The sequence below is a fragment of the Chinchilla lanigera genome, unplaced genomic scaffold (genome assembly GCF_000276665.1).
Source record: "Chinchilla lanigera isolate Chin_1 unplaced genomic scaffold, ChiLan1.0 scaffold00014, whole genome shotgun sequence".
In the NCBI taxonomy this organism is placed as follows: domain Eukaryota; kingdom Metazoa; phylum Chordata; class Mammalia; order Rodentia; family Chinchillidae; genus Chinchilla; species Chinchilla lanigera.
In genome coordinates, this window is record NW_004955415.1 from 17102512 (window position 1) to 17115222 (window position 12711).

At 40.5% G+C, this 12711-nt stretch overlaps 1 long non-coding RNA gene across 1 annotated transcript in view; it reads left to right on the forward strand.

Annotated features, from left to right (window-relative positions):
• The first annotated feature begins 2207 nt into the window (after window positions 1–2207).
• Window positions 2208–12711, forward strand: part of LOC106148050 — a 37098-nt gene continuing 26594 nt past the window's right edge. The window contains exons 1-4 of the long non-coding RNA XR_001233183.1: window positions 2208–4757; window positions 5725–5794; window positions 6576–6707; window positions 8500–8590. This is a non-coding gene — a long non-coding RNA (uncharacterized LOC106148050). The remainder of the gene's footprint in view (window positions 4758–5724; window positions 5795–6575; window positions 6708–8499; window positions 8591–12711) is intronic.

The following is a 12711-nucleotide window of genomic DNA, read 5'->3' on the forward strand; positions in this document are numbered from 1 at the left end:
GCTTTGTACCTTCCCTTGTGTGCAGGAAGAGCTTCTAGTTTCCCCCCATCCTCTCCAACAGCCTCAGTCGTCTTTGTCCAACTTCTCCTCCAAAGTGCGTGGTGCACTCTTTCCCCAAACAGAAAATGGTGTGATTGCAGAGTCCTGGAAGTCAGAAAGTTTGTTCTCACATGAAACTGAAACTTGACTCTGTGGGCCGCCATTGGTCATAGCTCTGCTGTACGACATAGTGACATCTTGGCTACCTTTCTTCCCCTAGACGTTGAGATCCTTTCTCTAGAAGGCCATAACTGATGTTGGTGGTAAGCCTTTTCCTCCTCAGACCCTTAAGACTATTTCTTGACAGATTTTAAAGGTAGTATTTACACACACACACACACACAAACACGTACAAAGAGTTCATGTCATTTCTTAGAGCTGATCACTTGTTTGTTTTTTTTTTTTTTTTCGGTACCGGGAATCGAAGTCAGGACCTTGCGCTTGCCAGGTAGGTGCTTGTGCTACTGAGCTATATCTCCAGCTCCTAGATCACTTCTTAAATGTGATTTTGTAATTTTTGATTTCAGGAAGAAATCTTTAATTGATAAGAAAGGCAAAAGAAAAAGGAAAATAATTTGTTCTTCTGAGGAAGTTTTTGACTAAGAGGTGCAAAGCATCTGAAATGAATTAGATACAATTATTTAATGGTGCAGTCCGTACGAGGTGGCCTGTAACCACTGCCTTCCTCTTTCAGGGAGTGTTTCGATGTTTTAATGGACCCCACTGGTCTTCTAAACATCTGACGGTATGATCTCTTCTACGGTTCTAGAGATTATAATACTGACATGCAGATCACCTGATAACCCATCCAAATACTAGGCAAGTCTAACACAGAACCAGATCTAACTCCTTGGTGCTACATGAATAGCTGTGAGAGAAGGTAAGTGCACATATCTACACAGAAGAACTGCTTTGCCATAATTAATAATGATTTCATATGTTACTTGTGGTTCCGTAGCTTTTCCTACTCAATCACAAATAAGTGGACACAGAGGGAGTTTGCCAATCTTAGTTACGCTTTGGACCCTAATGTGATCTCCAAATTCTGGGTTGCTTTGAGAAGCAGCTGAACACCTGGCACCTGTAAGTCTAAGAGCCAGTTTAAGTTTATGGGAAGTGTAAGAATGATAACTAGCAAAATTGTGTATTCCTTCTCTAGATAAGAGAATCATCAGAGAAATTAAATAGTGTACTGAGCAGCGTAAAAGATTCGTGAAGGAAAATTACCTTTCACTTAGAACTAAATATGGGTAATATCAAACAGATTCCTGTGGTGGGTGGAATTGTTTTTCAGTGTCATGACCATTTTCAAAATCACGGTTTTTGGCTGTGGAACAACAATAGATTTTGTGTACTTGGGGAAGGGATGAGGGAGGGAAGAAACCCCGACCTTTTGGAAATATTGAGCCCACTTTGTAGAGCTGCTCAGGGTACCTGGGAAGAATGGGATTGCAAACTAATGATTATTCACAGCTCTGAATTGAATTCCTGGGGACCTGACAATTTTGACTTCCTTATTGAGCTCAGCTTGTTGCTTCTTGCTACTTACCAACATATCTTCAAAGCTTGAAGAGTAAAGTTAGTTTCAAATCTTATAAAATGTTTTGGGTCCTTTACCTGGGAAAAGCAACATGGTAGAATGTAGTTACAAAGTGATACCATTAGGCGTAACTAGTATGAACACATATTGTGCCCTGGGATAAAATTCTAATTTGCAGTGGCAGGATTATTATTTATTTACACAATAAAAATCCATGAAACTTAAAAAGCAAAGTTTCATTTATTATGAACCACTATTATGAGAACATTAAGTGCTCAATAAATGCCTCTCATTTGCTTGATTTCCCAGCAGTCATGTGAAGATGGTTTTAAACTATCATTTGGCATTCTTTTTGTACTGAGGATTTAACAACATCTGGATTTTCAAGCTTTAGTCATTTTATATCCTAAATTGATACACAGCTTCAAATATGTTTTTTTATTTTATTTTTTTGTGATACTGGAGCTTGAACTTAGGACCCTTACAACTGAGCTATAACCCTGGCCTTTTAAATTTTTTAAATTTTTGAGACAGGGTTTTGCTAAATTGCTAAGGTACCCAGGGTGGCCTTAAACATGTAATCCTCCTTGCTCAGCCTCCTAGAGTGCTGGGACCACATATGTGTGCTGTCACACCTGGCTTCAAATATACTTTTCAGTTAAACAAGAATTAAAAATGTAATGATAGTTTCAAGTGGCATAATAATTTATCTTCAGATGTGGAGTCACACAAAAAAAGGAGATAGTCATGTTAGGTTCCCACTTGAAAATTTTATGGTCTCTGATGTGAAAACTCCACATTTTGAAGCTATCTCTATCCTATTCAGACCAATCTCTGTTTTCCAAAAGAGTAAAGTCCATGTATCTCAGTTTACCTGCGTCAGCCCTTAGTCCTGTGTAATAGCAATTTCATTATTCTCCAGATACTCTGGTGTAAATGGTAAGTTGTAGTTACCCTAGTAATGAGGGAACCGACTCCCAAGTTGAAAGATGTGTACAGGTACTGCAAATAGTCCAAGGTAGCCCATGGCAAAGTAGAGATGAACACCCCAAGCTTCCAAACCAGGGTTAAATTGGCTTTACTGTTGCCATCCATGATTATAGATTAATTGAATGAATGCAAAAGCTCCTCAATTTTTACTAAGTCTTGCAAAGTTCTCAAACGTCAGCTTGTATTGGAATCACAGAAGGGTCTGTGCCCCCCTCAGAACTTCTTATTTTGGAGGTCCACAGTGGGACTGAGAATGTAAATATCTACCAACCTTCTGAGGAACACCAGGGCTGATTGCTGAGGGAGCTCTCCCTCTATGGACTCTGACTCGAGCAGTCCCCTTCCTCAGCTGTTGGAGTTCTCAACATATAATTTATTTTATATGCAACAGGATTTTCCCAAAGCAAGAAAATAACCCCACAGGGATGCAATGGAAAATTAATTCGAAGTAAATAATACACAGATGAGGGTCAGGTGACACAGGACTGGGTGGGTCAATTTTTCACAAAGGGTTCAAGGCCGATCATTGCAGGCCACCCAGGCAGGGTGCTCCACAAAGAGGGAGAAATTGCCTCCACACTTGTGCTTGAGGGCCTCTGACTCAAAGTGACCCTGAACCATGGCATCATTTGGAAGTTGCTAGAAATGCACGCTGGAGAAAGATCGAGGGCTTCCCACGAGCACCCTGGTTCACCTGCTGTGGTGAGTGATGGCAGAAAGGAGGAACTGGGTCACTGGCTTGGAGGGTAGCTTAAAGGGTACATTTGGAGAAATAAGTAAGTGGAATTAAAACGGAATTAAGCATCATGTGAGAAAACGGAGGCTGGTGGGTTTAGAGTCCAAATGACAACATGTCTCTCAGGAAATAGTTTGTTACCACAATTGCTTATTAAGTCAGGGGATAGAGGATGGAGTTGGTAGGAAAGACAAGCATTGAAAAACAGCACTAAAATCAGATTCACCAGGAATGTCCCAAGGCAGTTGGAGTTAATGGGGAGAGTTTCCGGTGGTGTGCTAGCAGAGAAGCTTGAATTCACCAAGACCGATTCCATCTCATTGCTAAGGCAGGGGCCTTGAATTCTAATTCCCTGACGGTGTTCTTGTCAAATACATATTAAGAATAGAGTTTCATAGGAGCACACACAATCACCTCTGCAACTGCGGCGTTTTATGTGACTTGCGGACGCTCAAAACGCTGCGGTTGCTAAGAATGACGTGGTTTTCCCCGCAGTTGAGCCTCAGCCTCGGGGACGGCACCACGGCTCGCCACACTTCTCCTCGCAGGTGCACCTGCAGTTTTGAGTCAACAAGAACTGCCAACCCAGGGTGATAAGCTCCATATAAATAATTAATGACACGGAACTAATTACTCCTGTATTAGGCCACCTGCACCGGCAAAGCTCGAGAGGCCCAGGTGTGAAAATTGCAGGGGCAACTAATTGAGAGCTGCGTTTCATCAAGGAGACCCTGTCGAGGAGACCCTGGCTGCTTCCGGCTCTCCTTCCTGTTGGGGTTCAGCAAGGCGCACACGGGTGGCACGGGCAGTGTTTGTAACTGTCTGACTAGGCAGGCAGAGGACACGGTAACCCTTATACCCAGCCCTCAGAGGCCACCAGAAGGCAATAGGGATTAGCTTTAATTAGAGGAAAATGGAGCTTGCAAGACACGGTTGGAAATTTCCCCTTGAGGGGTGTGGAACCTGTTGCCCAACAGCTTGCGAGAAGGCCGCATTTAGGAGCAGGGGGACTTCTGGGTCCTTATTCAAGTAGCGTCAAGCAGGATTTCAGTCGCTCAAAGTGAATTAAATTATTTATATCTCGCTGTATGAGGTGTCATAAAGGTGCTTCGTTTGGTGGGGAGTCTCTATTTTGTCGCCTTGGCAGCGGCGGTGGCGTGTGTGTGTGTGACGCAGGAGTCGTTTGAAGGAAAGGACTGCAAAGTCCCGGTCGTGTGCTCTGACCTCACTGCCAGCAGAACTTCTCAGGCTCTCGTACAGCCCGCCTCATTATTTTGTGTTGGCTCTGGAAAGAAGGAGAAAGGAGCACGGCGTGATGACGACGGAAGCTACGTACCTCTAGCAGCTTCACAGTCAGTGTTTGCTTCGGGTACAAAAGCTCTCTCTGAAGCTGGAACTCCTTGCTTAGCGAAAGTCTGTTCCCGATTAGAAGTCCTTTGTCCCGGCTTGAAGGTGAGCGGAAGAAAATGACACTTGGCTACTGAATGAAGCATTTATGAAGTGATAGAATTGAAGATTCTGAACGCTCTTGGAAAAAGTCCCCCCTGAAGTTGTCCAATTCATTTTTCTACATAAGCAGACACACATAGTATTTTACATGGATTTACTCATAGAATTTCTATCTATATTTTTTTGTTTTGTTTTGTTTTCATTTTGCAAATTTAAGAATTAGGACAAACATTTTCCATTGTTTGCTTTACTCCTTAATCCACTTCTGCCCTCCTTAACTCGGCAATTAGGTTTAACTTGCAATTTTCCTGTGCTTATTATATTTAAATCTATACTCAAATAAATATATAGTGTTCTCTGATCATGTTTTGTTAACAGTACTACTTTTTAGAGCAGTTTGAGGTTCATAGAAAAAGTAAGCTGGAAATACAGTTCCCATATAACCTCCTCCAATTTTCCCTCGTGTTAACATCTTGTATTACTGAAGTACATTTATTACAACTGATGAGCCAACAGAACACATTGTTGTTAATTAAACTCCACCATTTGTATTAGGGATCACTCCGGATATAAGCCCATGGATGTACCATACACATTCTCTGAGGCTTGGCAAATATAAAATGACATGTTTCTACCATTATATTATCATAAAGAACATGCTTGCTGCCCTAAAATTTTAATTTTTAAAGATAAAAATGACATCTAGATATAATTTAATTTTTTCACATGACTAAGTAGATCTACCTCATTCCTTTTAATGGCAGTGTGTAGGATTCCATGGTACAACTAGACATAGTTCATTCAATACTTTTCTTGTGGACTGAGTTCATATTATACCCTTCTCTATTTTATGGATTTATAGGCACATGATTATTGCTAATAATTGAAAGACTGCCTCCTGAGAGTAGGGCTACTTGATCAAAGATTATATGAACTATTAATTTAGGAAATGTTCTTACTTTGCTTTTAGAGACAGCTGTATCCAGTGACGTTTCCACCAGTGATGAGAGTATTCTTACTTTCATTCTCACCAGGAGCAGGTATTATAACTTCATAGTTTTAAACACTTTGTAAGTTTTGTTTAAGAAGGAGGTATAACACGCTGATTATGTATTTTACCTCTGAATTCTGAGTTAGGTATCTAGTAGTACCATTTCCTTCTCTCCAGTCTCACCCAATTAATTTCTAGTGCCTCAGTTTCCTCTTCTGTAACAAATGAATGATAATAATTCTTCTACATTATAAGGTTGGTTGGATGATTAGATAGGAGAATGCATATAGTAGTCTTAGCTTTGTGCCTGACCCAGAATAATCAACCAGTTAATGATAATTTTTATTACTATGTCAAGGTGGACTATCAGGCCCTTTGAGCACTATCCAAGAATGCTGATTCATTATAATATTCTTGGATAAATTGGAATTCCACCAAGCTAATGGTAACTAGGTGATATCAAAACAGATGCAAATATACCCTTAGTTCCATGCCACAGAATATACTGTCCCAAAACGAAGGATACCTGTGATAACCACCTTTTGTAAATGTACAGAAATTAAATAAAATCCAGGTTGTTACAGACTTCACTCTGTATAAGCACAAACATTTTGTCAGACTGGAAACTACCAAGTGTTATTTGTTCCCTCCTCAAATTAAACACAAATTTGAAGCTATTACTATTAAATTGGTAAATAGCTAGTTTTACTTTAGATCTGGTTTTAAGCTCTTAGTTTTGGGGTCTCTGTAGGCTGTATCTATGGAAACATTGTGTGCCTTTTGGGATTTTTTGGACTAAAGTATTTCTCCAACTCTCTCCTTATCCCAAGCTATTTCTGCTCCTCACCCGCAATTTCTGAGCTGGAGCAAAAGTTACTCCTTAAATTCCTTCACAGAACCTGGAAGCATCTTTGTGTGTGACAGCAACAGCAGAGAGAGAGAAACAGAGGAGACAGAATTGGGTGAGAGATGGATATTTAATTAACCTTTGGCACTGGAGCCTCTGACTGGCACTTGGAATCACAGGTGACCTGTCCCATCCTTCAGAAGGGGATTCTTCTGATAGATCAGCAATGGGAAACATCCTGGCAACATGGCTTTTGTTCTCATGCTGGGCAATATCTAATTAGGACAAAAAGATATTGATACTGGATAAAGACCTTCAGGAATTGTCAGGAGTTTTTCTTGTCTGTCTGGGGACTTCCGTGCCACTCAGAAATGAGAAATGTGCAGTAAAATGATGTGTTCTTCTAGTAAGCATGCCCTGCTACCTCAGCCCTTGTTTCTGAACCAAAGTCAGGAGCTACTGTCTGACAAAGTCAATTTCAGTAGCTTCTGTTAGTAGTGTTGAAATTTCCAAGACCTTTTCACCATTTTATGAGATTTGTAAGAAAGAGATTTGTTAGAAATGGATGTTGATGTAAAAAAATTGAAAGTTCAACTTCTGCATTAAAAAAATGAAATTAGTTATACTTGTAAAAGATAAATTCAATGATTTATAGAACTTCATGATCAAATATCAATTTATGACCTAGGAGTCTTAACATTATTTATTTAGCAATACTCACAAATTACCCAGGGTTTATAAATGGATAGTAAAAGTGGAAAGACCTGATCGAAATCCTCCCTAAACTCACCATCCAGCATGGGGACATACCTGGCCATAAGTTCATTAATTACAAAGTTCTGAGCAGGTAAGCCTGCACACAGTGTGAGAGGAAGACAGTAATTTCTGCTTGGAGGGTCAGCCACAGTATCATTTGGGTGGTAAAGAGACCCTGGCTTTGAAAGAGGCTGTGGGTTCTGACATCTTCAATGAGAACAAAGACTGAGAGTAGGAAGAATATTCTAGAAAGAATCAGTACTTTGGTCTGGGATCCAAAAGGGCAGGTCGTCTTAATTTCAAATACTTGCTTTTGCTATCTTTTCACTCAAGTACATTTGTGAATCAAAAATTACAATAAAAACTCCCTTGTCAGAATATGTGTCTCTACTTCGGGCTCACAAAACCCGTTCACTCAAAACCAAGAAAAGTGATGGACAGCAACTGTGGAACTGGGGTGGAACTGTCATGTTGAAGGTCGCTAGTGATAGTTTAAAGAAAGACTTCCATTCTGGAACTCACAGGGAATTATCAAGATGTTTTGAGGAGGCATGTGGTGGAAATGCCAAGACCAGGGTGTCTCAAGGAACCTCAGAGAACAACATTAGAGAATCATTTACATGGAAGAGACAATAAAATGATAGGAGCCAGACAAGACCTTGAATTTAAAACAGTTGTGGGTTGATTGCAAGGTATCTAATGAGTAAATGCTTGATCTTCAGAGTGAATGGATTAGCTAGAATCTCATTTTCCTCCCTTGCTCACTGTATAACTGGTACAACCTTTGAATGTTCCTCAGCTTTAAAACAGAGATCTGAACAGCTCCCTTATTTTTAAATTTTTTTTTATTTTAAAGCGAATGAAAATAATAAAACATTAAAAATGATACAGAATTTCAAAATAAGGTGATAGCTTCCTTATTATGGAGTTGCCTAAACAAATAGTTTTTGGTTTTCTCACCTGAAAACACACATTTTATTTATTTAATGTATATGATCAGAATGCTATTGCAATTAAGAAAGCCTAGTTATGCTCACTGAACTGCCCATGACTTTTCTATTTGTGGGAGTCAATATATCAGGCAGAAATTAAAATTAGCATGACACAGTGGGCAGGTTTTTGCTCTTTTCCCCTTTGTGTTTTCCCTACAGAATGTCACGCGTGATTTATGGAAATTCTAGTAGTGAAAGATGGAGAGGGAAAAAAAAGGGAGCAAAGGATATGTGGGACATCCTGAAGCAGGTAAGCATTTTCACAAAGAGGGTGGTGTGCAGTGGGAAAGTGGGAAGTTGGCAGGAGGAGTCTGGGCCGTGCGTATTCACTACACTGCTTATTTTGGAAAATATGTGGAAAATTGCATGCAGAGTTTGAAAATGACTGTCCCAGCTATGACTCACTTAAGTCACTCTCAGCTGCATCGACCCTGGCATTTTTTCAGAGGTCATGTTTACACATAATTTATAAAGTTCTAACATGTGGTTGAAAGTTTCTCTGGCATATTTAGAAATGTCTGGGAGGGCAGATCTCACCACTTCACTCTGCCTGACTTCAATTTCTGCCTGTGTTTTAATTCAGGAAGTATTTATTGTGGTTTGGGCAAAGAAGAGCTCCAGTTTTGTGTGCTGTGAGCTGCAAAGCTGGGACCCTCTGCAGAGTTTAGTCCTTGTTGTGTCTGCCACCTGGTTCTCACCCAACAGCTTTTAAGTAATGGCAAAATCCCTGTGCTGTGGACTCTGTGCCAGTTGGAGCCTCCTTCAGCTGGCCTCTGACACTGGTCCTCTTCATTTTCTGGGTGGTAACTGGGGAGAAGATTTTACAAATTCTTTAATGGAAAGTCAACAGGTGAGGTGCGTGATGCAATCTGACCTGGCTTCTTATTTTCCCTTGTGATCTGGTACCATAAAAGGAAGGTGACTTCACCCAAAGAACTCATCTCATTCCCAGGCAGGTTCAGCTGCTCATACCATCATCCTCACAATGCTAATCTACCTAACGTGTTGCTTTTGGAGCTGGTTAGAATAATTCTGTTCCTCTTTGGTATTAACAGAAATGAATTTAGAGGGTATCACATTTTCACGTCTCATCTTTTTTCTCTTTTACTTTCTTTCTATCTTTCTTTCTTTCTCTTTCTTTCTTTGTCGCATTCTTTCCTGCTTGTTTGCTTTTTTTTTCTAAAAAGGTAAACCCACCCAATTCCTTCAACAGTTTCTCCTGTGACATGGTCAACACTTTTGATTTTCCTCTTTTTAATATTTGAAGACTATCCCATCAGTCCTTAGTAGTGTACTATTATGTGTACAGGACTGTTTTGATAGGTAGACCAGGCTTTTGCATAGATGCACTTGAGCTTAATTTTTACATGTTTTTTTTCCCCCAAAAGTGAATTTCTTGATGTGTGGAGCTGATAATGTCAGTTGTTTGACCAGTTTTCTAAGGAAAATGTCTTTGAACATGCCTGATTTCAAGAGTTGACCTCTCTGCTTTCCAGAGAGATTTCTGGTGACCACATGAGATTTGGTTGTTTCAGAGTCTTCAAAAGAGTTTCTACCTTTTGGAACAAAATTGTTTCATGTTATGAAATCATCTCTGGCAATATCAAAGTGCCATCTTTGTTTATTCCTGAGTGCATTTGCTCATTAAATGTTTACTAAATGCCTTACATAAGCCAAGCTCCAAGCTGTAAAGTGTCAGCCCCATCCTTATTCCTGTCTAAAAGCTCTCTGGGCCTCCGCCAGCCCTGCCCTCCCCTTGATACAGTTCCCGCTCTAGTCAGTGCCCCCATGTGTGCTTTCCCACTTCAGTCCAGAGAAGCACACAGGATGGGGGACTCTCATCCCCCTTTGAAAACTGAGTTTGCCAAAAGCCAGAGTGATAAAGTTGTTTGACCCTTGTCCCAGCCCCTTCCCCAGACTCTGCAAAGCAAATGAAAAGTCACCAAAGCCACTTTGGGGTGAGCTGTGTATTCTTTAATTAGAAATCAAAGGTGATGCGAGAAGCAGGTTTACAAATTACAAATGAGTTACTTGTTCTAGTTTTGAGTGGTGTATGTTCCTTTCCACAGCTGTTAGAGACCATTGCTGGTGTTTGCTGCATAGGAACAATGCTCAGAGAGGCCACTGTTAAGCCTCCTGCACCCGGAGATAGCAGCACCTATTTTGTGACTTAGACGCAAACTTATCTGTAGGACTTTTTTTCCAGATACCTCCCTTTAGGAACAAGTCAAAATCCCAGAGGGAATGATCAAAAGTCGAGCAGCCACTGGATATTATAAGACCTATATTTGACTTTTAATAAAAGAATTCTGCAAATTTAAGAAATAGTGAATGCTATTTATATATTGTCCTTAAGATGGAAAGAATTAAGATAATTTTAGAAACATGGCTAACATGTACTGTTTAATGATGCTAAAGGGTGGAATTCTTTGTGTATGTGGAAACACATTGTTAATGTGGGAAAATATCAAATACGTAAGCTATTATTATGATCTACTCAATGAAGCAAAAAGAATCAGTTGTATCTGAAACGAGAGGTTAATTTTGGAAAGAAAGAGCGATTGCTACTGATCGAGGAGGGTGGGGATTTTTTTGTTGTTATTTTTGTGATTTTAAGTGATTGTGTCAAGTAAAAAGGATTTTTAAACTATAAGCCCTCAGGCCCTTCCCTAACTCTTTGAAGCTGTGATTTAGGCTTGCAGCTAAGTAATGCTTGTCTTTTACCTCTGTTTCATTACCATCCTTGGACCCCATCATTAAGCACATTACTTAACAGTGTAGGTAAATTCTTCTCAAACAAATGCTACTAAAATGAAGAAAAATATTGAACATTGCTAACTCCGCAGCATTGCATCTAATAAAATCTTAGAATTGTAAACTGACTTGGTTAAACCTGAGTGCTTATAGTAGTGAGAGAATTTGGACTGTGTCCAAGTTATCTGAAGCCTAATACTGTTATCCACCTGGGCTAAGCGGGAGTGAGGTAGGGGGTCTTGAGCTAATTAGTTACTTCTTGCCAGAGGCCAGGGATTAAATCATGTTTCCTGGAAACAGTATAACTCTGTAGATCTGTTTTCAAAGTTTTGTGCCTTTCAATAGTGTCATCAATCTCCAAAGTTACCTGGCATATTTCCGCTCCTATCTGAGTGCCCCAGAGTGAAAGGAGGAGGAGCATGTGGTCAATCTAGGGACTGGAAGTGCTGAGAAGGGTTAAGGGAAAAGGGGTTAATAGGTAAGTTAGAAGTTGAAAGGTCAAATCCATGAGCGGATGGGAGTTGAGAGACTGAGAAACATGGAAGGATATGCTTAGAGAAAATGGTATTTGGAATTCAAAATTCACAAGTGGAATGATCCTGAATTCTAGGCTCTATCCATGGATGTGGGTTAGCAAAAGACAGTAGAAAGTTTAGTCCTTGGGTTTAGGCAAACAGAGCAGCCTAGCTCTCTGATAATGGGGGTGTTGGCTGCTTGGATCCTGCCAGTTGGAGAGAACTAAGGTAATTTAAGAAAACAGTGATCTGGGACCCCAAGTCTTCAGTGGGGCTGTTCTAGGAGCCGGTAGGTACCAGCCCTAGGGAGAGACGGGGAATTATGGTGTCCACAGTCAGGGGCCTTTGTGGAAAGGTATGTCTGCAGGTGGGTAGAAGGCAGTGAGGAAGAATTTCCGAACAGGTCTGTGAGTGGTGTGAGGCTGAACAGTCTTTCCTTGGTGGTGGTGGTGGTGGGGGGTGGGGGTTGAATGTGAAGAAACCAGGTTTCTTAATACATAAGCCACTTCGGGTATGTTTTCCAAGTTTAGACTTCTCACTGTCCACCCTCATCTGGAGAAGAGCGGTCAGTGGGTAAACTGCAAATGCAGGGGTCGGGTTGCTTGGTTTTAACACCTTGTTTGAAAATCAGCAGCCTGAATCGGCAAGCCTCATCCTTCCCCATAAAGTCCCACAGCTGTGAATTCCCCAGTTAATTATATGTTGGGTAATGAGGACTTGCTTTTATCTGTACTAAATTTTAGTTTTAAGCTTTATTAATGGGCTTTCATTTTGGCACTTGTGGGAAAGGGGCAGTGAAGAGACCTATTAAATTTTCTCTTGGGATTTTATATATCTTCCATCCTTCCAAGGAAAATAATAAAAATTCGCTTCCTTTCTTTCTTCATCCATTTCAACTCAGACATCTCTTCCACCATTTCTGAACACCAGATGTGCCTCCTACTGGTTTTTGAGGATCTTTGTGCCTCAGTTTCCTCGCACATAAAGTGGTGATAATACTGATATTTACCTCAGAGGGTTGCTGTGAGATTTCAGTAAGGTGACATTCGCCAAGCATTAAGAACAGTGCCTTGTAATAGTCAAGCCCTGGGAAAGTGTTTGC